Below are 27,204 nucleotides of genomic sequence, written 5' to 3'. Positions count from 1 at the left end.
TCCCTCCCTCCCTCTTCTTTTCTGATAGGGTCTCACTATGTAGCTCTGATGGCCTGGAACTCACAGAGATCCTCCTGCCTTTGCCTCCCAGTACTGGGATTGAAGGCATGTGCCAGCATGCCCAACTAGACCCTTGTTGGGAGGAGCACAATTTAATAGGAGTGTTGAGAGAACCTAATTAAAATAAGTTGACTATAATGCATGCTAAAGTCCCTCTCTTCTTTTCTTTGATGACAGCTAACTTGTATTGTGCTTCCTTTTGTATGTTGCTTGCATTAACTAACTTAATCATCCTAACAACCCAGAACAGAATCACAGAGGTCACCCAGCTACTGAGTGAGAAAGCAGGCACTGGGCGCTAGATGTCTGATGCAAGGGCCACTGTGCGGTGCTTCCCCCATTCTGCCTCTTTATCTGCAGTGAGACCTTTATAGCTGGTCTCAGAAGTGGATATTTAGGTAACTCACTTAAAACATTGGATGTTTTGTTGGCATCTCTTTTAAAAATAAACTTGAAAAGTTATTTCTCAGGGAACCTGAATTGAGTATATACCTCTTTCCAACCACATGACTCACTTTCGAATAACTGCATTCCTTAGGTCTTGCTGAGTATTTAAGGATCAGAAAGTAGAAGTGGTGGAGATAAGCTAGGCAAAGGACTTGAGTCCCTTTCCCTGTCCCCAAGGTTTATCTATAGCTCACACTCCCATCTTGTTAGGTGAAGAATTTGCCGTTTGATGTTTTTAGTGGGAAAGGAAAAATAAAAACGACAATTCTTCTAATTCTTGGAACAGTCTACTCTGGAAGAAGAATTGCATTCATAACCAACCTGTTAATAGAGTTCCTAACTGGGAAAGTTAGCTAACAGAGACAGAGAAAGTAGTAACCTTTATTCTCATTCTAGTCAGTTTCAGGAAGAGATTATCTTGCCAGATTAGCATGTTGCAACTCAGCTGGCGGTCTGAATGGGTTTGAAGGACTCTGCTTGGCAGTGTCTGGGCTACCTGAGGTTTGCAGGGTCATGCTCAGAATGCTTATTCAGCTTGGCTCTGCCTGGGCCAGACACCAAATTGTCATCATGGCCAAGAGGTGTTCTTGGAGTTGCCTGAACGTTAAGCACATGGTAGGGCTTCGGTGTGGGAACTGCAGTGTGTGAATGTACTGTGCTCATTCTTTTTTAGCATTCAGTTTAAAATTTGGAGCTAGCTAAATGTGGAGATGCTTAGTGTGTCAGTGTTGGAGGGTGTAAGTGATTTAAAAAATCAAACAGATGAGTGCATAAAGATTTCTATGCAAACAATGATGAGCTTCAATTAAAGCTGCTGATTTAGTGTGAGAATTGCTTGCATTGATTTGTAGACTATCTATATGGGTTCAAGATTCCATATTATGCAAATGAATAAGCCCTGAAGAGTCAAACTGAAAAAATGAAATTATCTGTGAAAGATATTATTACCCATTCAGCAGAGGAAAATGTAGACGCACTTCGAGTTAACCCCTGCTTTCTACACATCCCCCTGAAAGGTCTAGCACTCAGGGACAGTGGTCCTTGTAGGAACTGTAAGGAACCAGGTCAGTTCCCCCAATCCTCAGGCAGTCACCTCGAATTGAACTCCGTTGCCTTTTGCTGTCCAGTGCCCTTAGCTACTTCCTATACTTCCCACCTCAAACCAATATTAGAAAGGATTTTATGAACAGAATTTTATGAAGAGATTTATAACTGAGCATGCTTAGTGCATTGCTTTTTCTCAGATGTCAGCTTATTAACCGGAGTCAAAGGCAGAGAAGCAAAGGCCTAGAGGTGGGAAACATGGACCTCACACACTGGCCACCTGGGTGATAGAAGTGGCATTGTAGGCAGAAGTCTCCTTACAAACCCAGTGCTGGGCAGGGAGCAGAGACAAGCAGAGTAGAGAATACAAACCACAGAAAGTTGAAGAGCATAAAAGGCAGGTGATTTTGTGTTGTTTGCAATAGAGTTCTCCTGTAGTCCCAGCTGTCCCAGAACTAGCTTATGGAGACCAGGCAGGCTCAATCTCACAGAGATCTTCCTGCCTCTGCCTCCTGAGTGCACCACGACACCCAGCCTGGAGATGATTTTTAATGATACATTTGTCTGTGAACTGTACCTTCTTCCCTCCAGACACTGGATTTGATCATTTCAACCTGTCACAAGATGGTGTATTACATGGCATTTAAATAATAGATCTTTAAGGGAAAGCCACGTGGTCAAGGATTTGGGATTTTTGTTAGTGGCAGTGATCCCAAAATTATCTTCAAATTCTTGAATGTCCCTGGGGGCGGGTTGTAGATCCAGCCTCACCTACCTTCCTGTTCCACGGTTTCATTGATAAAAATGGAGTCGATGGATTTATTTCAAAATTATTGTGCCCCATACTGTTAACACAGTGCTGACATCTGGACGTTAGGAGAGGCTGATTGGTTGAGCGAACCATGCTTATTTCAGATGAAGTTGTTGCCTAGTAAACAGCTCCTGGCTTACAAGGTCTGAACTGCCTTCAACCCCTCCAGCAACCATGCTATGTTGGGTTGGTGGCGCCATCTAGTGCTAGCCTGTGGAACTGTGCTGGACTCCTGTCTTGGACAAGCTCCCTGAGCTGAGTGTGAAGCCTTCTCTGTCTGAGGGCACCTTAGTATGTCTTCATGTTGCTTTACCCCAGACCTCACTTCTTTCTGTACCCTTCTCTCTGATATGCCCTTTTTCCTCCTTTTTTCTCTCAACTCCTGAAGTTTACTCTTCCTCCTCCTTCTCTTATTTTTTGGGGGAACAAAAATTGTTTAAGAAGCCCCTCTAACCATCAATAATAGTAGACAGTAAATGTAAATCATTTTACTTTTCAATTTTCTTCTTCTTTTTTTGGTTTTGTTTTGTTTTGTGCAAAAGTCTCTGGGAAGATTGTTTCTTTCATTCTCTGCTATTTAGACACTTCCCCAAACTCAGTCAAGAGGTATTTTCTTTCAATAGTTTTGAAACTGTTGTTATAGTATCGTTTCCTATACAAATACAAGCTCTCACTCATATTTTAAGTTGGAGACATTTTTATGGACTGTCCTTAGATGCTGTCTTGTGGACATATGGCACTTGGCTTTGAGGGAAAAATATGTTAGGAGTTCCAGACTACCAGTTTCCCGGTAGACCTTTGGATCCTGCGTTAAATGAGAGAGCAAAGCTTAAAGACATACAAGACAAAATCTCGCATGAGATAGCCATGTAACAACTGTGGGACTGAGACTTGAATTACTGTATGCATTTCAGTCTCCCACATTAAACATGACATTTAAATTCCCGCTTGTGTTAAACATCGTGATAGTGTGGGTTTGAAAGTAAGTCCCTTCTGAAAAACAGGAACTGCTTGTCTGTTACCAGTTCTTGTGGTCGATATGGCAACTATTTTGATTTGTCAGAAGGGAGGAAAAGCAGTTAAATCTAGTTAAAATTAAAGCCGGTTAAAATTAACTGGCTCATGAGATTTGAATGCAGCTGTTCCACACATCAAAACGCTGAGAGCAAGTTGTTTGTTTATTACTACTATTGATTGTTTTTCGTTGTTACTTCTTTTTGAGCCATGCTATAGCTTATTTGTAGTTTTTGGTCCAACCTTGGGAAATGAGAACTGCGGGGGTGGATTTCTTGTGTGCCCTAGTTTGTTTTGCCTGGTAGGTGTGTGGATCTTCTACATTCGAGAGTATTGAGCAGTCAGCGTTCCCACCAGCAGCTTGCTGACTCATGGGCTGCTGCTGCCTCGCTGCTCTGCAGCGCCCCAGGACCAGCACTGTGGCGAGAGCAGGATTGGGGGAGACTTCATGAGAGCAGTCGTGGTTGCCTGAGGGCAGGATGGGGGGGCTGCCTGAGAGGGGTGGGGGTGCTACCTTTAAGTCTGTGGTCACCGTGGAGCTGGTTGCCCTTCTTCCTGCTGCCAAATACAGCCTTCCTGCAGGATAGGGAATTAGGCACATTTCTGCCTTTGTGGGGACAGTGTAGACAATCACAGCGTTTCTGAAAATGCCAAAGGAAAACTGATTTTCACTTCATTAGGGATCTTCCAGGTGAGAAGGGAGGGCTGACCTTAAAAGGGAAAAGGATAGTGCTATTGTTTCCTACTTAGCAACCCAAGGACTTTTCATAAACCTTGAGCTTAAGCTTTCTTGGCAATCTTGATACCTGGCCCACTTTCCCCCTTGTGGGCAGCAGTTCATGGGAGCAGGAGCACCGCATAGGGCAGGGAGAGGGGATGACTGGCAGGCAGTCCCCGTGGTGACCAGAGCCTTTGTTTGATCTGTTGCCAGTTATTGACCAACAAACAAACAAAGCACCTGGCCTAGGGTCATGGTTTTTCTAAGACGGTTTCACTGTTTACTTTCAGAGCTCAGTTTGGCTTATTTTCATCGGAAAGTGTGAAATGTTGCTTTTCTGAGGTTTTTACGTAAACTTCCTCTTGTGGACAGGAGTTGATCTGATCATCACCATAAATTCTGGAGAAGGAAGGTTAGTGTGAGCTCAGCTGGCACAGGGAAAGCTTTGCACAGGCTGAGATCTCCTCTGTTTGTAGTTTGGCTAAGCATTCTGAGGGCTCTTTGACCAGTAATAAAGAAAAGCCGCAGTGACTGTAGTGAGATGTTTGTGGACCCTCTTGGTTTCCGCCGATACGGGTGACTCATCAGTATCAATAGAATTGTGACTTCTAATAATAACACAGTGTAAGACCTTCAAAACATGTGGTTTTAGCCCTTACTCTGAGTGAAAGGTTGGAAAATATTAGTTTGAGCTTCTTTCCCCTGACCTCTTTGTCTCACCAGAGCATAAAATTGTGTTTTTGGAGGTGTGATGACCCCATTGTTTTTTCATCTTACTGTTTTTAGTTTCATTATGACTAAGGGGCCAACATGGATTATTTCATCCTTCAGAAATCTGTGCACTAAGCATCTCCTCCAGGCCTGTGTTTTGAGGGAAATGTGGCTAAAAAGTAAATCTTCCCAGAGTGTAGAAAGGAAAAAACTGGTACAAACCACGGGCCTCGGAGCTGTTCGCCTCCTACACAGTGTCTATTGCAGAGGGCTGTGAGATTGCTGAGTAGCCAGCCCTATTGCCCTGTGAGTCACTGTCAAAGGATTCCAAGAGGACGTTTAACAGAAAATGGGAGTCAGCCAGCCTGGAGAGGAAGCATGCTGCCTGTTTCCATGACCAGGAGTTGCCATGCCCTGAGCATCAGCCTGCTTGTCTGTATGTGGGGCATTCTTGTTTAATAGGTTAGTTCGGTTTGTTTTTCCTGCAGACAACCCTCTCAGCTCTTTACCACAAAGGACTTACCTATTCTGTGCTTAGAACAGCTGAATTTCTAGGCTTCAGTAAGAACATGCATACTTACATTCCCATGTGGTTTTCTTACTGAACATTTCCCCCTTTAAGTGCTGCCAGCCTTTGCCACTCAGTTCTGACCCTCAGAGCCGGTGGTTTTTACACAGTACCTGCTGGTTCTGGGAAATGAACCCTTTACAGGGGTGATCACACTAGATATTTAATTATTTTAAATGGTGTGTATGTGTGTATGTCTCTCTGTGGGTATGAACACATGACTGCAGGTACCTGCAGAAGCCAGAGGCATAGGGTGCCACGGGAACTGGAATTATAGGTGGTTGTGAGCTTCCCGACGTGGGTGCTGGGAACCAAACTCAGGTCTAGTACAAGAGCAGAGAGCACTTGAAATCACGGAGTCATCTCTCCATCCCTCCCAGTAGATATTTTTTTAGATGAAATTGTGTCAGTCATGCCTCTTCCACACTTCATTTTCAGTAGACATTTTTGTCTTGCACCATCTTGCTAGCATTTGGGGGCTTAATAGCCTCTCTGTTCTTCTTTTTGCTGTTTATTCCCAGTGTCTCTAAGTGTTGGGCATGAAAGGGACACTCAGTAAATGATAGAATGAATGACTAGACTCATTGAATCTCCTGCTTTAAAGCTCACCTGTTTTTTTCTGCCCACAGGAAAAGTAAAACTTATAATCAGTTCCTGTGCTGAGATGTCAGATGTATTTTTATTTTGAACAGCTCCCCAGTATTTGAAGGAACACCGGAAATGGAGGAGCTGGAACTGTACAAGTCCTGACGATGGTGTGGAGTTTGGGAGTGGTGCTTAATTCCTTGTTCTCGTTCTACCTTGACAGCTGTCAGGTTCCCCACCATGTTGACCATTGTCAGCATCATGTCCTATTTTTGACCACTTATAAATTAGATCTTCTTAAGGTACAGTAATTAGAGCGATATGAAGGATTCCAGGTGCAGACCTAGAGAATTCTCATAATGGTACAAAAGTTTAAGATGCACAAAGCATCATTTTTATTGTTGGCAAAAAAATAATAAAAATTATGTGCTCATTGGCAGCAACCCAAAGAATGAGAAAACAAACTCAGAGTGGTAGGTAGGTGATGTTTATGGAACTTAAAATACAGGTCCAGCATATGTAAAGCACACACATGGATTAATAAGAATAAGCACATAACAAATAGAAAAATGATATCGTATATTCATATGCAATGCTGAGCATTTATTTCATTAATGAAGAAGGCTGAATGGCTAGTACATATATAAAGATACTCATGCAAATGAAAAACACAATAACATCATTACACATTTCCTGGAGTGGCAGACATTTAAAATTCCAATGATACCTTGTGATGGGGGAGATGTGGATGAAGGGAAGGGGCTCTTGAATATAGTTGGTAATAGTACAGCTTGGGCACAATTATCCTGGAAAAGTTTGAATTTTCTAATCAAATTCAACTGGTAAACAACTTACAGCTCAGCAGTCTTATTCCTACGTATACCCTCAAAAAAATCTCTTGACTCTGTGCTTCAGGAAATATCAACAAACATGTTGAAATGAACTTGGTCATAGATGCTAAAACATGCCTGGAGAGATGGCTCACTGGTTAGGAACACTTGTTGCTCTTTCAGAGGACCCAAGTTCGGCTCCCAGGTTTGGAGGTCCTGTCTCAAAAAACCAAAAAGGAAAAAAAGGGCACTGGCTGCTCTTGCAGAGGACCAGGATTTGAATCCCAGCACCTACATGGTGGCTAACAACTGTCCCTAACTCTAGTTCCAGGGGGATCCAGTGCCTTCTTCTGACCTCTGTGGGTATTGTACGATACCGGTACACTAACATACATGCAAGCATAACACTCGTACACATAAAATATAAATACATTTTTTAAAAGTCATAAAAAACTGAGTACATTTGCTGTCTGTGTGCAGTGGAATACTGTTTGGAGGGAAAAAAGCTAATACAGTCATGTACAGGAAGATGTGGAGGACCAGCATTGCTGTGTGGGTGAGACCAAGCTTCAGCTTTGAGTTTTGCTGCTACTTCTAGAACCTTGGCTTCCCACCTTTCGACCGGGGGAGTGGTAGTCTCTAGCTGATAAGGCTTGTCAGAATGACTGAGTGACTATTGTGATGTGCGTAGGAGGACTGCATGAAACATGTTCTGTGTTTGGTAAACCAATAAAAATGCATCCAAGTGGGTGAATCTCAGGAACAAAATATTGAATGAAAGAAACAGGACAGAGAAGAATATGGACAGTATGAATCTATGGGAACTCCACAAGCATGCAAAACTAAATACATTATTTATAAGGTACACACATCAATGGGGAAACTAAAGACAAATTAGGAATCCTCTCTCTCTCTCTCTCTGTTCCTCCCTCTCTCTCTTTCTCTCTCTCTCTCACACATCCACTCATCCACACACATCTACATACATATACATGCATGCACACATACACATGTGTACATACGTGCACACATATACACATGTGCACATACACATTCAAATACACACATGTATACACACACACACACACACACCACCACCACCACCACCAGCTCTCAGTCATCTCCAGAGGTGATGGAGGTTTCTGATGAGGACAGGTCTGAGGTCCTGATACATCCTGTTCTCCAACCTGGGTATACTAGTCCCAAGAGTTTTTTTTTTTAATAATTAAAAAAAATCACATATTTTTGTATGTGTGTTAGATAATAACATTCAAAAAATTTGTATGAGTCATTATTTTCTGAAAATATTTCGTATTTGATGTGTTATTTTTAAACTACCTAAGACAATACCAGGCCCCCAAACAGCAAGATGGTGTCAGCAGGAACAATTGTGAGTTCTTACGTCTGGGTTATAAAAATAAACCATTAGTCTCAGATGCCCACCACATAATCTACATTGATTGGATCCCCATGAGGATTACATCTTGTTAACATTGGAGAAATTAAATGTATTTAGAATCCCTCCCCATTTTCAAGATAGTGCTTTTACTTCGTAAACTACATAAGGAACTGAAAAGTACCAGTTCCTGCAGTGACAGTATTAGTTGAGTGACACTGTTGCTGAATTATCTTTAAATGGGTTTCTTTCCCTCCTCCCATGTAAAGAGAGTTGCTTATGTATTTTGGCAGCTGCTGAAATTAAAATATAATGTGATGGTGTCGCGTTTACTTCCTTTTATAGAACTGAATTTTTGCTTTAAGATTCTCTGTTGATGTTTTCTCCTGCATTTATTAGAAATTCCAAAGTAGATTAGTATTCTGAATATCTTTTAAGACTACTCAAGAAAATATATAAATAATGAAACATCTCATGATGGCACATGCTTGTAATCCCAGCACTTGGAAGGCTGAGTCAGATGGGTTGCTGTGAGTTCAAGGCCAGTCTAAGCTACAGAGGAAGTTCCTGTCTCAAACAAGCAAATAAACAAACAGCAAACAGATCTCATACTACATTAATTTTTATAGTCCTGTTCTTATAGGACTATCTGAAGTCTGAGTATTTTATAATGATTCTCCAAAATACCCCTTATCTACAGGTCAGGAGAGTAAAATAACTATCTTTTTCCGGCAAAATGATCATGACTAACTTAAGTTCACCTCTTTTTTTTTCCCTTAAATATTTTGTCAGTAATCCTTTCAACTGATGAAATTGGAGTGGAATCCATGATTCACTGAATCTTTTCCCCCTTCATGTGATTAGTCATTTATTCTTTTGATGTCCGTAGCAAAACTCATGCTTTAAAATTCCAAAATAAAAAAAAGTTTCATAAATGATTTAAAATTAGATTTAAAGTATGTTTCACTGTTTGGTAAAAATGGAGAAAATGTCTCATGAATAGATGTGCTCTGAGGCTAGATAACCACGAGCTATTGGTTTAATCACATTTTCACATCTGTTCTATATTTTGACAGTTGCTTTAATATTTACTGTATATGTATAGATGAGATAGGGTATAGCAAAGGGTTTTATAAAGTGGCAAGGGACATAGATACTTCAATAATCTTCATAAATTTTAATTATGTTTTAATTTTAGCAAGATTCTCTTCCCTTTTATATGACTGACTTTAAAAACGAATCTAAATTCTGTTGGAGAGGTCTGGAGAGAGTGGAAAAGGGAAGAGACGATGAAGATGCAGCATGTACATGTACGAAACTGTCAAAGAATAAATTTTAGATTTTTTGGCCTTAATGAGATCATTCAGTTTTTATTTCTTTTCTTGAAATATTTTATTTTTTTGTTTTTAGTCTGTGTGTATGACTGTAATGCCTGCATGTTGTTAAGTTGCATTGCCCCCAGAGGTCAGAAGAGGGCATCAGATCCCCTGGAAGTGGAGTTAGGGACAGTTGTTAGCTGCCATGTGGGTACTGGCACTGAACCTGGGTCCTGTGCAAGAGCAGCCAGTGCTCTTAACTGCTGAGCCATCTCTCCAGCCTCACAGTTTTGATTTCTTAATCTTAATGATAGTGAGCAATTTTCACCACACCACTTTAGTGATTGGTTACAAGATGGAAGGCTAGACTTTTTCTGTCAGATTTCATGTTTGCTCCTTTCATTCCTTCTATTCATTCATTCATTCACCCACTGTGAAGATCTACCAAGCAGCACCTCTGTCCTTGTCTCAAAAAAAACCGAAAAGGAAAAAAAAAAAAAAAAAAAAATAGCACATCTCCAGTGCCCATGGAGTTTATAGCTTTATGGCTACATACATGACTTTGGTCTCAATAGAAGATATTGACAATTTATAAATTTGTAGAAACATGGATCTTACCAGATTTCAGACTATTAGATAAGTTTGAATATTGGATAGGTATTATGAGGTTGAAGTTGAACTTGATAGCTGTTAGAGAGACAATTACTTGAAGTATGGTCTTCATTTTTTAAAGGCAAAGTTTAGGAGCATCATTACCTATCCATATAAGGATTTCAGATCTTAGAATTTTTTAATTTTTATTTTATGTTTATGAGTGTTATGCCTATAAGTGTGTAAGTGCACCAGTGTTGTGTAGTGCCCATGGAGGACAGAAGAGGGTGTTGGATCCCCTGGAACTGCAGTTATGGATGGTCGTTAGCTGCCCCTTGGGTGCTGGGATTCAAACCTGGGTCTTCTGCAAGAACAGCCGGTACTCTTAACTGCTGAGCCATCTCTCCAGCCCCCATGGTCTTAGACTTCTTTTAGAAATGGTTTGGAATCACATTTCTAATGTGAAGTCTAGTCTGCAATGTCCAGTGTCATAGCCACTGATCATATGTGGCTTTGTCCATTTGAAATGTGGCTTGTCCAAACTGAGACATGATGTGAAATACCAATACACATCAAGGATGTAGTACAGAAAAGGGTGTAAAGTATCTCATTAATAATCTTCATTAACTGGGCATGGTGGCTCTTGCCTGTAATCTCAGCACCTGGGAAGACAAGGTGGGAGGACTGTGCTAAGTTCAAGACCTTCCTGGACTACATAGTCCCAGATGTGCCTGGCCTGAAGAGTGAGACCTGGCCTCAAAACAAAACACAAAACAATAAAACCCCAAATAATAAATTTTATGTTGATTGCATGTTGAAATGGTGATGTTTTACATTAAGCAAAAATAATGAGATTAGTGTGATTTTTTTTAACCATTTAAAAATAAATGTGGCTGCTAAAATCTAAAATGATATATGTAGTTCACCTTATGTTTCAGTTAAAAGTGCTAGTGTGGACTATAAAGAACAGAGAGGTTGCAAGCTCCAAAAGGAAAGTTCAGAGGGTAGTAGTGAGTTTAGAGGGGAGATGCCACTTGCAGAATCTACTTGCTGGCTGGAGTCTGGATTATTACCCTACTTTTACAAGTACTTGCTTTTTGGAACCCAGTAAAAGAGCATTGTTAGCAAGCATTTAATGTCTACAATGTATAGGGTATTAAGGAGGATTAAAATAAATGTTACACAGGTCTCTGTAGGGGAGAAACAGTAGTTACTGGGGAGGTGGAATGAGCAGAAGGCTGTTAGAGCACGACTTGCAGAGAACGGTTGCAGTTCTGTTCTAGTGCTGTTCAGCAGACAGGTGGTAGGACACTACATGAAAAAGTGATTGAAAAATGGAAGGGCCCATGTCATGGAAAGGCTCTTACAGGAAGGACAGCTTGACCGGATCCTAGAGGACGGTTGGATTCCCGTGGGCATAGAGAAAGCAAGGCCAGGCAGCAAGCCAGGCAGGGTGGGGAAAAGCAAGAGGGTGGAAAAGCACAAAAAAGTAGGTATCGGTAAGGAAAGTAGGTGGCTAAACTCAGCTTTAGGAATGAGAGATGTGAGGAGCCTGGTTCCCCATCCCCTTGGTGCTCAGCTTAATCTCCCACACCATCTCAGGCAGCACCCACAAGTTCTAGTAGTAGGACGTTCCTGGTATCCCGGAATGTAGGTTCGTTGGTCAGGGTGCTTTGGAAATACCAGATAACCGGCTACTGGCTATGTGTCTACTCACATCAGTGTAGACCCCCACATAACTTTAAAGAATTCTTGGATAAACACAAAGTGTTTGGTATTTCAGGCTACAGTGATAAGCATTTTTGCTTGTTGCTTCAAATACCTCTAAAGAATTAGGTAACTTCATTTTTGCTATGAGCATTATTATATAGAGCCAAGATGACCAAGATTGAATAATTAATGGTAAAATTTGGAATTCAAACCCATATAGTTCCATTTTGTTATACTGAGCCACTTAAATTTTCATACTTACAAATATTTCTTGAGAGACTCTACTTTAACTTGTTCACTGAATGATAATACACAGAGAGAGAAGTATGCATATCACACACATTCCTCATACCGGTGGACTTTTACCAAGTGAGCACAGTGCTGTAACCAGTCCCAGATGAAAACACAGAACATCATTAGTATCCTCAAGTCCCCAGACCCCTTCCAGGAACAGTTCTGTCAATGTAGCCATTATTGTGAAGTTTAAAAGCATAGATTTGCTTTGCCTGGTTCTGAACTTTGTGTAGACACGATTGGTACTTGAATTTCTCCCTCATTCAATAACATGTTCATGAGGTTCGTCCATATCCTGTGTATAGTGGTGGATCTTTGACTCTCCTTGTTGTATAGCATTCCATTATGTGACTATGCCACTCTTTACTCCATCTTTGTAGTTTCCCGTTTGAAGCCACTATGAGTAGCAGTGCTATTGAACATTCTAGAATTTTGAATACGTGTAGGTATTTTGTGTTAGGCATGTGTGTAGGGGGTGGAATTACAAAAGTAGCATAAAGTGAAAATTTTTCTGCCAATAAGACTGAAATTTGACTTTATGATACTGTTTTGAAGAAAAGAAGTGAAAATTTCAAACTGTTTATCCCTCAAATACCATATCAAACCAAGTATTAAGGTAGCCATCACAAGCATTCTGACACAGAGGAACTTTTTCTGGAAGAGAGAATGAAGAAGTAGTGGCCAGAGCGCTCTACGCTGAGTTTGTGCTGCTCACATCTCTCTAGGGCCAGACATTTCGCCAAGAGAAGTTCCAGCAGGTCATAGTGAAGTCATTTATATGTTTGTACAGCCACTGTGCAGTCACTGTATTCAGCCACTGTATACAGCCACTGTGCAGCCTCTGTGACAGGATGTGACATGGGGTGAGCAACCGAGAGCATGTTTACAGGTGACAAAAAATGGGAAGGGGGCAAATGGTAGGAAATTTTCCATCTCAAAATTTATAATGAAAGCTACTGCACTCAAAATCATACAGAAATTGCCTCTCTGGTTTAAGGTAATCTATAGGCAAGAGAATTTACATTAGAAAGAAGGAAGGCAATTGCAGATACTATCACCCATTTTGTTTTTTTTGTTTTTTTTAAATTAAGGCAAACTTTCATCTAGAAGCATCTATTTTTTTTCAGTGTGCATCTTAGAGTCAGGCTTACATGAGTTATCAGACCAGGCTGGGCAGATGAAGAATCCTTCGCATTGTTGATGCTCTAGCTCAGAGTGGCTCTAGGCAAGGCACACGGGAAACAGAATTGTGTGGGTAAATGTATTCATGAATTCTGTGACCTTAATGAACAAGGACATTCTTGCTATTAGTAGTGCTAAGTTAGGGTAAAGGATATGACATTAACTTAGTACATGCCCTTTTAGACTAAATATTCTGTACACGTGCTTAGTAGAGTTGCCTGTGTTTGAAGACACTTTTCCTTGTAAATCATGTATCACTGCCCTGATTTCCAAATACTGGGAATACAGGGTCATTTTGGATTATGTTGGAAAGTCACATTTTTCTTCAACGACCATTGGTGATTTCTTTAGGATTTTAAGTTGTGGGAAGAATTGAACTCACTCAATTTTTGTTCTTTTTTTTTAAACATAAAATGAGAGCATCTTGGGAAGGTAGAGGGGAACCAAATTATTTTCAAGTTGCGTTTGAAGAGCAGGTGTGCTCTCGCACAATTTACGGTGCAGGTGCATTTTAATTTAGCTGCCTGAAGTGATGATAAAATTATTCAACCAGAACAAAGCAAAGTTGAAAAACTCACTTGTAAACCAGTTAAGTTCTTGACCATCTTCTCTCCACTTGTGTGACTTGTGCAGACTCCTCAGAGGGCACTGCTCCAAACTTCATGGCTTCCATTCATTCAGCGTCCTCATAAAGCCAGTTTTTTTGTTTGTTTGTTTGTTTGTTTGTTTGTTTGTTTTATTTCGAACACCCTGAGTCTAAGGCCAGGAACAGCGCCCCTTCTTGTGGACCCACTGGTACTTCTGTTTGTCAATGAACACTGCAGGCAAGGTCAGCTGCTTCCAGGGACCACATTTGGCCCTGGCCTCCTACCTGAGCACTTGCTGCCTCAGCCTTTAAGAGCCCCCAGAAGTTAAGGCCAGATCATGTACTTGCATGGCTGTGTGGGTGTGTTTAGAAGGGTCTCCCCTTAGCTCAGCTTCAGGGCTTAGTGATAGAATCTGAATTAACACAAGATACTTATCATGAGTTGAAGATTTTCCCCATTTGCATTGATGCTTCTGGTAGAACGTTTCACCCTGAGGGACGATGCCTGAGCACTTTGTGGCTGCTGAGATGCAGCTGGAGCTGTGCGGGGGTTGCCTTCTTCCTGCGGCTGCCGCAGGTGGTCAGGCGGGGGCGGGACTAGGGTGCAGCGCCCATTTCCGCCAGCCTGTCCTAGCCCTGGAACCCGCCGAACCCCAGCAGCACATCCACCAGATCCTCTCCTAACAGCTTTATCTTCACTGCTTCTGATCTGCCTGTTGGAGATCTGTGACTAAGGTTGTGGTTAAAAATTCCCTTTTTAGGTATGAAAAAATCTTAAATTCTGTGTGGCAGTTGTTTTTTCTTCTTTTGTTCAGACTTTCTGGATTTTGCAAAAGCAAATCTTAACAAAAACTCGTTAATATCATATAAAAATTAGATCAAGGTTAGGTGGCTAGTACATTCCTTCATCCTTTATGAGAGCAAGAACAGAGTAAGTTCTTGTCAGAGTGCACGTTAAAATGCTTTTTACGCCGGTAGTGGTGGCACACACCTAAATTTAATCCCAGCACTTGGGAAGCAGAGGTAGGAGGATCTCTGTGAGTTCAAGGCCAGCCTGGTCTACATAGTGAGTTCCAGGACAGCTGGGGCTACAGGGAGACCCTGTCTCAAAAAGACCAAAAAAAAAAAAAAAAAAAAAAGGTTTTAAAAAAAAACAAAAGTATTTAAAACTTGGCTTATTTTGATATATCACAGTGAAAGATTTATCGTCCTCTTTTTTTTTTTTTTTTTTTTTTCAAAAAAAAAAAAAAAAAAAAAAAAAAAAAAAGGTTTTTACAATGAACTACAGGTATTTAGACTAGATGTAGGAAAGCCCATTTCAGACACTCAGTCATTAGTCTTGGGAAAGGACTCTTACTCAGCCTGCTAACCGCAGCCATGCCTCTGATTTCGACAAGGTTCTGTCTTGGGGACCAAGGGATATGTGAGCTGACCTGGGAGGGCTTACAGAATGGCTGGAAGAAAACAAATACTTATGCCTTATGATGTGACAGGAGCTTAATGCACTGCCTTGCTGTCTTTGAAGACGTTCTCAGAGAAAGCAGCTAAGGCTCAGGAACATGAGGTTCTACTCGTGCGTCTCTGATCTCTGGCGCCTCACCACTTCACCCTGCTCTCTGGCACTTGGGCTGCCTGTCACACTGGGCAATTACAGATCAACTTGATGGGGGAACATCTGATAAGTATTAAGGTAGTGCAGAGTCAGGAGAAAGGGAGTGTGAGGTCAGCTGGCAGGGTTTGCATTTGACTTGAGCTTTGACCATGGGTAGGACCATGGGTATGGACTGCCAAGGGAAGGGTTTTTGCACCAAACAGGCCAACTGAGGGAAGGTTAGGAACAAAGGAATGACAGGCACACAGGCTCAGGAGACCTGGGCAGACCAGCTCACAGGGCGTCATCTAGTATAACACTTAGCTGTGTGTATATATGCCAGCATGATCCCAAGTTCTTTATATCTTTAACTAATCTTCACAGCAATCCCAAGAGGAAACTATCACGGAGTTCACTGTAGGACTGTGGGGACTAAGACACACAGCAGTTGGCAGTACTGTGATTCAAAGCATCATGTTCCAAAGCCAGCGTTCTCAGCTACCCTGTCATCGTTCTCTTCACTGCTAGACCATGCAGGTTGCTTTTTGAGGGCATCAGAAGAGCCGGGGACAGATTGGAATGGTGGTAACGATGGAAAGACGCAAATGACAGCAGCATGCTGGTCGATTTGAAAAGAGGAAAGAGGAGAAGAGCCGTTATTTTGAACAAGTGGGTGGATATAAAGAATCGGGCCTGGATGAATGACTGGAATTGAATTTGAAGACAAGAGAATGAACAAAACTGACTCAGATTTGGAGCTTGGGTGCCTGGGAGAATTCTGTGGCTGCAGAAATGAATAAGGACAATGGAGAAGCGCTTCTGCCTGGGCTGGTGGCCCTGCAGCAAGAGATGAAGGCTTTTGAATGAGCTCAGTGTGTAGAGGCACCACATAAAAGAAAAATGGCTCACTGGAGGCTTGGAACTAAAGGAGAGGGGTCAAGGGTAGGGATACAGATGATCTGGGGCTATCTGTGAAGAGAGAATAGATGGTCTGGGAACAGTTGATGATGATGGGTGAGGAAGGAAAGGGAGATGGTGGGGAGGTGGGGAAGGAGAGGGAAGGGGATATGCATATGAATGTTTTAGCTACTGCAGAGGTCAGGAAGGACAAAGAGTGAACAGGACATACGCTTTGACCGCGGGGGAGGCCGTTTGTGCCCTGCACAGTAAGGCTGAGTGAAATGAAGAGAAATCCGGTTGATTATGGGCTTGAGTAGGTTGAGTTCTTCCTCTGTGACAAACAGCTGGGCCTTTTCTAGGTACTAACTTTGCAGGTAATTCAAGGTCAAGCAGATAAGAAGATCATGTTCATTGCCTGGTACCACAGTTTGTTGTCTAAAACACTAGTCTCTTAGCACGTACACTCCATCACTCCCAGTTTCTGACTCTGGAAGTGTTAATTCACTGCCCCCTACTGAAGACATTATTCTGTGACCAAGTTGTGGTAAAAGCAGGTGAGGAAGCAAAGCAGGTGAAGCCCAGGACCATTCTCTGAGAACTGTGCTCAGAGGTTCACACACTCACCCGCTTTTGTGTGGGCTTATGTGTGCTTGACTCTGTCTCATAGGAACACACTGATTGCTGTTAAAGGAATCCAAACTATACTGCAGCACCCCTACACAGGGACCTCCTTTTCTTTGGAGGGCTCATTTCTCATGTTAAATACGAGCAGTATGATACGAACCTACATCCCAAACACCAGAGTGTCACAGATCTCTCAGTGCCCTGCGCCCTTTGTCAAGAGTCCGGGATTCCCTTACTTTAGATTGCGATTGTGACTTGTATTTCACCCACTGCAGTAGCACTCATTTTTATTTAAGCTACCAGGCTCGGAAATGCACTTCAGCATTAGCTAAAACTTTAACATTAATTTAAAAAATTTTAAGAATCATTTTTGTTTACAAGTGATCATATATTTATTTGCTAATTTATTTATTTTAGGGTTTTTTTTGTTTGTTTTTTGAGAGAGGGTCCTGTGTAGTACAGGCTGGCCTCAAACTCAGTATATATCTAAGGATGACACTGGCTTCTGATCCTTTTGTCTCTACCTCCTGATGCTAGCGATCTAAGCCAAGGCTTTGTGCAAGCACCCTACAAACTGAACTACATCCCAGCCCTATTTTAGGTTTCAAGTATGAGCTTATTTAGGGCTCTGACATGTCAGCCAGGTTTTCTTGGTAACTAGCTTGAAATATTCTGCTTCTAGAAAATATGTCTCCACCTAGAAATGCCAGAAGTCTTGGGAGATGTGAGCTCCTCCTCCCCTCCAGCACAGGCTACTGGGGGAAGAAACCAAAGTCAGTCCAGGAAGGTTTGGCTCCTGCTAGCCCCTCCGCTGCCAGCCCCGCCACCCCCCGCCAGCCGTCTTCTGTCCTCCTTAGCCTCTTCTCTCAGAAGTTTGTGGGGTGGTGGGGCGGGGAGAGAAGGTGAGGGGGGGAGAATGTGAGATGATTTTGCTTCTACAATTTCGACATGTTTAGTGCCGTTGGTTACACTATTTGGTGGCTCATTTCAGAGATGTCTGGATTTATTCATTCTCTATTTCTTTCAGTCTTCACTTGTAAATATAGAGTTTATTGTTCCTAAAAAGAGGACCAGTTTAGTCATTTACCTCAAATGGTTATAGTAATTTTTTCAGATTACCAGAAACCTGTCTTCTAATCTGTTTAGTATCTTTTAAAGTAAGGATGTAAACGTAGGCCAACAATACTTAACAGAATGCAGTCTTTCATTATAAAAATTTCAAAGTCTCGTCTGCCTCTGTGTAATCACCTGCATCAACTTTCACTGCTTAGAGTTGTGCTGTTCTACCTGGTGTGCTATTCTACCAGGTCCATTTTGTTTTCTTTTAAATTTCCAATATGTCATGGATTTTGTAGTTTTATAAAGTATAAAAATGAATTACTAGAAAAATGAAATTAAAAAAACATTGAGGAGCCAAGGGTATGGCTCATCGGAAAGTGCTTGCTCTGTAAGCATGAGGACCTGAGTTTGGATCTTCACCAGTCACGTTAAAAAGTCAGATATGACTGAGCATGGTGGCACATGCTTTAATCTCAGGCAGAAGCAGGTGAATCTTTATGAGTTCGAGGCCAGCCTGGTCTACATAGCATGTTCCAAGCCGGCTGGGACTACAGAGAGACTCTGTTTCAAAAAAGCCAAATAAATAAGCCAGATGCAGTGGTGGGCATCTGCAATCTCAGCACTGGGGTAGTAAGGTAGGAGGATCCCTGGGGCTTGCTGGCCAGCCAGTCTAGCTGGCTCAGTGAGTTCCAGGTTCAGTGGGAAACCTTGTCTCAAAAAATAAGGTGGAGGGTGATGAGATAACTCAGTGGGTACAGCACTTGTTGTCAAGCCTGATGATCTGAGTTCTATCTCTGGGACCCACATAGTGGAGAGAGAGAAACAACTCCAGTCAGTTGTCCTCTGACTTCCACACGTGCACTGTGGCACATGCCCCTCTTCCTAAATAAATACATTTAAAATGCGATGAAAAATAAAAAAATAAGTTGGAGAGTGATAGAGGAAGACAACCAATGTTAACTTCCGGCCTCCACATACCCATCACACATGTGCGTGAGCATACACACACGTACATACACAAATACAAAAAGACTTTAAAATATAAATCTAAGTTTGTATTACTGAATTGAACTGATATATAATGACTCTATCAAACTACCATAATAATCTCACAGTGCTGACGCCTAGGTCTAGTGCTTCTGGAGTAGTGCTGGTCTACAGCCCCACTGTGCGTGAGGTACTATGAATGGTCCATGTACTAACTTTAGGACCTACTTGCAAAGCAGTTTTGAATGAACTCTTGCCTTTGTATTTCTTGCACATAAAAGTCATTGTAGAAAAAGATCCTATTTACTTGAATTTGTTTTTTAAAATTACAGGGCAGTATATGACTGTTGCAGTATTTCAAGAAATAAAGAGGTATGAATATGGAAAAAGTTGTCTTCCTACTTCCCCGAGTGTTCCTTTTTCATTCTCCATAAAATACATGTGTATATGGTTGTGAGGTCACTTTTTTCTACTATGTAAATGCCATAATTAAAAGTATGTGTTTTACTTACTCTTTTGTCACCTTTTTATTTATCAGCAGATATGAATCCAGTACTCTTTACAGCCGCGTAACATCCTATATTATAGTTATATCATAATTTATTGTCTGTTTCCCAGTTTGTGGGCTGAGGAGCATTCGAGACTTTAGCATTCCCAAGAAGATTGCAATTAGGTTCTTACCTATCTACTCTAGTATTTTAAGGGTATATTCCTTAAAACTGAGCCAAAGATAATGCACTGTGAGATGTTGGAAGTCTTTGGAAATTTTCCCACTCTGACAACGTGAGCCCTCTGTTTTGGTTTGAATTTCCTAGAATGCTAGCTCCGTTGAACCTCTTCATTTCCTTATGGGGGCAGCACTGTTGGATCTTTCTGTTTCCTGTTGGAAGACAAACCGTGACAGGTCTCACTTCATTAGCACCAGACTTTGTTGTGGTGTATTTAGCGATTGGAGTCTATTTTGTTTGTTCTAGTGGGATGGAGGAAATGGGACGAGAACAAAGATTGTTGAGGTTGTAGTTTGGGATATTTTTTTTTTTTTTTTTTGAGATGGCTCATTTCTCCTCTTTCTTTCTCTGAGGGAGGAAATGGGACGAGAACAAAGATTGTTGAGGTTTTTTAGTTTGGGATTTTTTTTTTTTTTTTTTGAGATGGCTCATTTCTCCTCTTTCTTTCTCTCTCTCTTTTTCTCTAATTTTTTTTCTTCAAGATCAGCTTGCTGACAGGAAATCTATCCCTAGTTGTGTGTAATGTAAAAAGGGCCAAGGGTGGGGTTTCTGTATGGCCTGTATACTGTATCATTCAGCACTGCTGAAAGGTTGTACATTCACATTGATTGGTACATGGTTTTTTTAACTGGGGTGAAGCCACATTACATGAAGTTGACCCTCTTTAGATGTGTGATTCAGTAACGTTTAGTACACTCACAGTTTGGTGCAGTCTTCACCTTTATCTAGTTTCAAAATATTTTCATCACTCCAAAGAAAACCACATACCCAGTAAGCGTTTGCACCCCCTTTCCCCATTCCCCCATCCCCTGAGAACGGCTCATATGTTTTCTGCTTCTATGGTTTAACCTTTTCTAGATATTTCATATAAAATAGAATCTTACAATATGTGACTTTTAGGGTCTACCTTCTTTCCTTTACTATATATGTATTTTATGTTTTTTTTTTTTTTTTTTTGAGATAGTCCATGCTGGCCTCAAACATGATATGGCCAAGGCTAGCCTTGAACTCCTGCTCCTACTGCCTCTATCTCCCAGGTGCTGGGCTCATAGGCATATGTCACTATGCCTGGCTCTAGCATATAGTATTTTTGAGGTTCATAGATATTGCAGCATGTACCGAGTACATCAATCCTTTGTGCTGATGGATAATGTTCCACTGTGTGTACACTGTAATTATTTCACCCATTTCTAGTTGATGGGTATGTGTATTGTTTCTGCCTTTTGGCTGGTCATTGCACCTGTATAGTTAGGGCCCAAGTTAGTGGTATAGAGGGAGGTCTGTGGGGCAATTCAAAGGCAGTTGAGAGGATCCTGCCTGTGAGCTGGCTCTGGAGACTTCTAGAGCTTTCCTCTCTGTAGCTGCCAACTTCAAAGTGTTGTAGTAAATAAAATGAGATGATATGCACCTAAGGGTTCTTAGTGCCTGCTACAGAAAGGAAGGTACCTTACCTTGAAATTACTACTTCTCATTGGGAAAATGCCATATAGCTGATCACAAGCTAGCTAAACTGCTTTAAATAGTGAAGATTTCCACCTGGGTATATTGAGCTGCTCTAAAACCTTGTGTTTATTAGTGTAGACACATCAGGCTAATTAAAAAACAGCATGTTTTCTGTAGCTAAAATCCTGATGTGGAAGTTAGCATTGTAATAACACACATACATTAAACAAAGTTATGTTTATATCAAATTGTTGCGTCCCCAAATAAGTATGTGTACAGCTTACTCTCTGTGGAGGCTGATACAGACATCTGTCGGTCAGAAGTGGTCGTTTCATACCACCTTCTGCATACTATTTGAGTGCTGTTATTCAGAATTCCTGTTCTGAGGAAAATGGGAAGTGATTTTAGAAAACAAAAGCGGAGGAGAAAAGCAGCTCTCCTCTGCTCCGCTGTGCAGCAGGCCTGCTCTAGGAGGATGAAGCTGATCCCTCTCAGCATGGCTCCCTGTGAGGAAATGCTCACAAGGTTTTCTTGTTGAAGGTGCCAGTGTACCTGATGAAAAGGAGAGTCTGGGGCTGAAGAGGCGGCTCAGTGGTTAAGAGTACTGGTTGCTCTTGCAGAAGACCCAGGTTAGCTTCTCAGTACCCTCATGGCGGCTAAGAACCATCCTTAACTCCAGTTCCAGAGAAATCCAACACTCTCTTCTGACCTCTGTAGCATTGCGTGACACAGGTGCACTCATATACATGCAGACAATATACTCATACTTATAAAAAAATAAAATATTTTAAAAAAAGGAAAGGCGAGTCTGTGCTTTGCCAGAAACAGAGCATGCACTTCGTTAGGCTTTGTTCCTCTGAGTCTGTATGTTCTGGATGTAATAGCAAGTTACTTGTGTAAGATTTGTGCATCAATGTTTGAAAGGCATTTTTTGTCAACTAAATTATGAATTGTTTAATAATGCTTGTAGCACTTATTTTTTAAATTTATAGGTCAAACACACAGTTGTATATATATTTGGTAAGTAAATCTGTTCCAAGAGTACTATTTAAATGGAACTCGATCCCTCATAGGTCTCTCACAAGCCACTGGTGGGCAGCTTGGGAGACAGTGATTCATCTGGGTCTCACTGGGAGGGGACCAGGAAGGAAACCCTAAAGGATCCACTTTCTGGGGCCTTTGGAGAGAAGTGTCTGGATGGGGACATTTCATCTTGCATCTTCATCCCTTCCAGACTCAGATCACAGCCACTCTAAGATGTGAGTAAGAACCAGCACCATGTCTGGAGAAGACAATAAAATGTGACTTTTGTTGGCCTTGACATTAGTTTAGCATGTGAGTCCTTAAGTTTGAGATTTGTAATGCTAAGGAAATGCATTAATGATTTGAAACCTGGTGCACATTAAAGAAAACCCTTCTTTTAAAACTTTGAAATTTTCTTTTGAAAAAATATTAGATCTAGAGGGAGCATGAAAGAAAAGTGTAAAGAACATCTATACGCCTTATTTAAAATATTTGCCAATTATTAGCATTTGTTATTTGAGGTCTGTATACATAGTTTTATATATGTGTGTTGGCTGGAGAAGTTTTTTAAAAATCCGTATTTGAAAGTAAGCTGCAGATCCATGACATTTTATCCCTGAAGACTTTGGAATAAGAAAAATTTCCTATGTAACCATAATGCTATTATGAATAACACCCAGTTGGAAATTTTAATCAGAAGACAAAAAGTAAAAAGCGCTATGATCAAACTTGGAACTGTAAGCATGATAGGGAGAGAATTAGAACTTCTTTCAGTTCCCTAAAGGATAAGTGTTGTCTTTACTAATGAGCTACTCAGTCAACAAAGATTTTTTTTTTCCAAATATTTTCTTTACTTCATTCAAGGAGATTTTTCCTGGTGCCTTGAAGTCACTTAGGTTTTGTCCAGGGTTATAAGTTGTTTTTGCTCATCTTGTAAAGCAGTCTTCAGCATCTTCAATCTAAAATGGAAAGGCCACATCCTGCTTCGATGTGTGGCGGTGAGCAAATGGCCAGGTGGCTGGAGCCATCACATTGAGAAACACAGCCTCTGGGTGTTGCTTATTAAAGAACAGTCTGAGGAAACTTGGAGACCTGTCTTGATATTGTATTTAGGTTGAGTAAAAGCTGATATATTAGTAAAGTATTAAGAAAAATGATTTTACTAGCCTGTCGAAATGTTAAGCTTGATGTCATCACAGACTTTTTGCAGATTTAGGCTTCAGGAATTTGCTCAAGGAAAAAGTGCTGTTCTGAGGAAGCCGAAGGTCAGGAACAAAGTCCAGTGGATGGGATCTATACGAAGCACTAATTTGTGCACTGTAAAAACAAAGACATATATTTTCTTGATGCCATTAACTCATAGAACATTAGAGAACATAAAAGCTTTCTTTGGACCTTTTCCCTGAAAACATACATCTTTGTAGGATTTGATATTTTATGAAAAGAACTTTGTTTAGGGATTTATTTTTCAAATTTGGGGAAACACCATTTTTCACTAAGCTTTGGGGTGGAAGCCAGATAAGCTTCCCTGAATAAGTATGTCTTTCATTGTGTAAAGAAGGAGAGAAAATGTGTTTCCTAATGTCTGACCCATGATTTTTTTCAAGAAAAGGTCCATTTTCAGTAAACTCGAGTTTTCCTACTGCACTGAAGTGGACCACCCAGCTAGCCGCTGCCTAACAGTGAGAGGATCCCATAGTTTGAAGCAGTGTTTTATCTTTCATTTTTCTTCTCTTTCGGTTTTCAGTGGCCATGGAGATTTCTAATTTTAAATTCCTATTTTACATATTAAATTTACAAGAGCTATGACTTTTAGAATAAGTTTTGTTCTGTTTTCTATGAAAAAGTAGAAAAGCATTGACTGTAAAAATGTGTATATAGTGTCCTGCATATCAAAGCCATGTTTTTCTTTTGCCTGGCTTAATCGGCTCCTATTTCCAATTTCTGTTAGAAAGTTCTAAAAAAAAAAAAAAAAGAAAGAAAGAAAAAGAAAAAAGTTCTGTTCTGTGTGAAATATGAACTCTAGTTTATACAAGTTCTAAGAGTGACTGCAAGTCCCAGGGGATAATAGCCCTTGAACTATGTAGAATATTTGAATCTTTCTCCTTTAATGCCAAGTGCTCACTTTTCACATGTAAATTGCAGATGTCACTACTTGAACTTGGTCACCAGTGTGTGCATGTAATATGGACTGGCATCATAATAGTTTGGGACCACTCTGTGAGAATGCCTTCCACACCCTCTGGGGTTTTGTGGGGTTTTGCAGTTCTGGGAATCGAGACTCCGGGATCTTGCACATATTAGATAGCTCTATCTCTGAGCTACAACCTCAGCCTGAAATTCTGGTTTTGTTTTGTTTTTTTAAGTTGTGTAGCTCTTTATTAACAACTAAAATAGAAGGTATCTGTTGCATAACATGAATAGTAATTGTCTATAACTGAAGATTTATTATTCTAATACAGATCATTTATAAATGCAATTTCTTTATTAAAAAGCTATCACCCTTTTTTGTCTGTGTACAAAATTTGCAAAACTATTCTGAAAGTCGAATATATGTACACAAATCTGCAAAGTATGCAAATTTAAGATATAGTAAATGTTTTGCAAATTACTTTCAAAAACCGTCCACCACGAGTAGGACTTTATATTTTCTCATCTTTTTAAATAAACAAAATATTTTGCCGCCAGCCTTCCTTCCCCTGCCCCAAACCATAAAGCATTTTTAATGAGTTAAAATTAAGGAGGGCTATACCTCCTACAAAAGAAAACAGTTCTCTTAGTCTGAGGTTTCAGAATCCCCTCGTTCCTCAAACCAGAACCAACATCTTGGTAAAGACTAGGCTGGCGCCTTGGGCAGAGGAGTATGGGCCTGTTCAGGTGGCATCCTTTCCAATCATATGCCACTCTCTCAACGTGGACTTCCCAGTGTGGATATATGTAGGACCTTCATACTGACCAAAAGATTTACAGAGAGCTGCGGAAGACTGGGATGTTTGAATGTCTCTGCAGACAGAGAAAGATGAACACAGTATTGAAATGCATTTGCCTTATTCATCTAAAGCCATGGAAAACCATAAGGATGAATTACCTACCATTCTTCCTGTGCTGGTTGGAGCTCTGAGTGAGTCAAAAGAACAGGAGTTCTGATAACTCTTTAGTAAAAATCTAGTGGACCCTAGTAATCGCTTTGTGGTTCTTCCAGTTTCTGTCATGAGGGCCAAAGGTTCCATTACAGTTACTATAATGCATTTCAGGAGAAGATTGACTATTTAGATAAAATGGGATGGGTATGTGTGTCATAGAACAACTAAATCCTGTATCTTCTAGCAGTTGTTTGTACTGTAATACTATATGTGGATGACATCTCAATGGGGTGTATTAAATTCTATCACAGATCTCTAGAAGAATGGAATGGATATGGAGTTTTCCTTTTGGAATGCTGCACAGTTGAGCCAGTGTAGAAAGTGGGAAGGTAGTTTAGTGAGTTACGCCGCTGGAGCGCTCACAGTCCACTGAAGCTCTGGGTCCTCAGGGATGCTGACTGTACAGAATCATACTCTGAAATTCTGTTTTTAAGAAGCAAATTTTCTCATGTCAAGCTCAAAGTGGGAGAAAGCATTCGTTCATCTTTCTTTCAGTTAGTAAACATTAAGTGCTTACTTTGTGCTAATGCTGTTCAAAAGGGGATAAAATAGGACTGCTATTCAGGAATTGCATCGCAGGTGCTTTCAGCAGGCATAAACCACTTGCGTATCCTAGGGATAAGGATGTGAGGCTGGGAAGTCCCCCTTCCCTAAAGAGGAGTTACCAGACATCACTGGACAAATGAAGCCCAGATTGAGCAATGGAAGAATGTATGGGAGATTCTCCTGGCAGGACGAGGGTGGTAGAAAAAGCTTTCAGGGCAGAGGGCATATGCAAAGCAACAGAAACACAAAAACATGTTAACAGTTCATGAATTTCTAATAGTCCATATGACTACAGCTTGGGACCACAGAGGAGGAAGAGGAGACACATTTGTCCTCTGTGCTGTATTCAGTGGGGAACTATTTCAGGAATTTTTAATAAAGCAGTTTCATGATTAAATTTGTGTTTTAGAAAGACTGCCTTGCAGCAATATAGAGATGTGACAAAAAAGGTACTGTAATCGCTAGAGGAGCAGCTACTGCACTGCTGTGGAAATCCATGGAAAAGTGGAGGGGCAGTAGCCTTAGGAGTGGAGGCTGCATGATGGTTCTGTGGACCAGGTCAGGAACAGAATCCTCAAACCTCATGGACTGGATATGGACATTGACAGAGTGGAAATCATTGAGAACAGCTTCCAGGTCTCTGGTTCAGGCACCTGCACAAGTGATGTCATTATATGGGTGCACAGTTAGGTCATGAGATTGTGAGATTAATGTGAGTGACAGCATAGAGAGATCTGCTGCCCTAGGAAGTGGACACTTAAAGAAAGGGTAAATATGAAGCAACTTTAGCAGCAATAGTGTGAAGGGGAGAGGAAAACCTGAGGTGGGTGTGCCAGAATCCAAAGCAGAAGTTTCCAGAGGAGGGTTCTGTCAGGAAGGCTAGTGCCACCTAGGCCACACATGGGCTCCTGGATTTGTCAACTAGTTAGTTGAGTAGAACTAGCATTTGTAGTTGGTGAGCAGTGAGGAAGAAGAAAGAGGACAATCCGTTTACACTGTTTATACTGTTCTTGTTAGATACTTTACTGTGAGGGAAAGGGATTTTTTTTTTTTTTGAGACAGGGTCTCACTTGGAACTCACCATGTAGCCTAGACTGGCTTTGAACTCACAGAGACCCTCCTCTTTGGCCTGCCAAGTACTTGGATTAAAGGTTTGCACCACAACCCCAGCAGGTCAGGGATTTGTTTTAATGTTGGGTTTTGCCATTGAAAATCTTGAACATGTACACATTCTAGAGGCTAGAATTCACTAGTAAGGAAGAAGGGTAAATAATTATTGGAATGGTGTCTGTAAGAA

At 41.0% G+C, this 27,204-nt stretch overlaps 1 protein-coding gene and 1 pseudogene across 2 annotated transcripts in view; both read left to right on the top strand.

Annotated features, from left to right (window-relative positions):
• Positions 1–27,204, top strand: part of Bach2 (BTB domain and CNC homolog 2) — a 388,592-nt gene that overhangs the window by 7,493 nt on the left and 353,895 nt on the right. The window lies entirely within an intron of this gene.
• LOC103739550 lies at positions 23,394–25,734 on the top strand (annotated as a pseudogene).

Source organism: Nannospalax galili, unplaced genomic scaffold (assembly GCF_000622305.1).
Source record: "Nannospalax galili isolate Female #2095 unplaced genomic scaffold, S.galili_v1.0 scaffold1299, whole genome shotgun sequence".
Classification (NCBI taxonomy): domain Eukaryota; kingdom Metazoa; phylum Chordata; class Mammalia; order Rodentia; family Spalacidae; genus Nannospalax; species Nannospalax galili.
The sequence above is the reverse complement of the archived record's forward strand: the minus strand, read 5'-3'. Positions and strand labels throughout refer to the sequence as shown.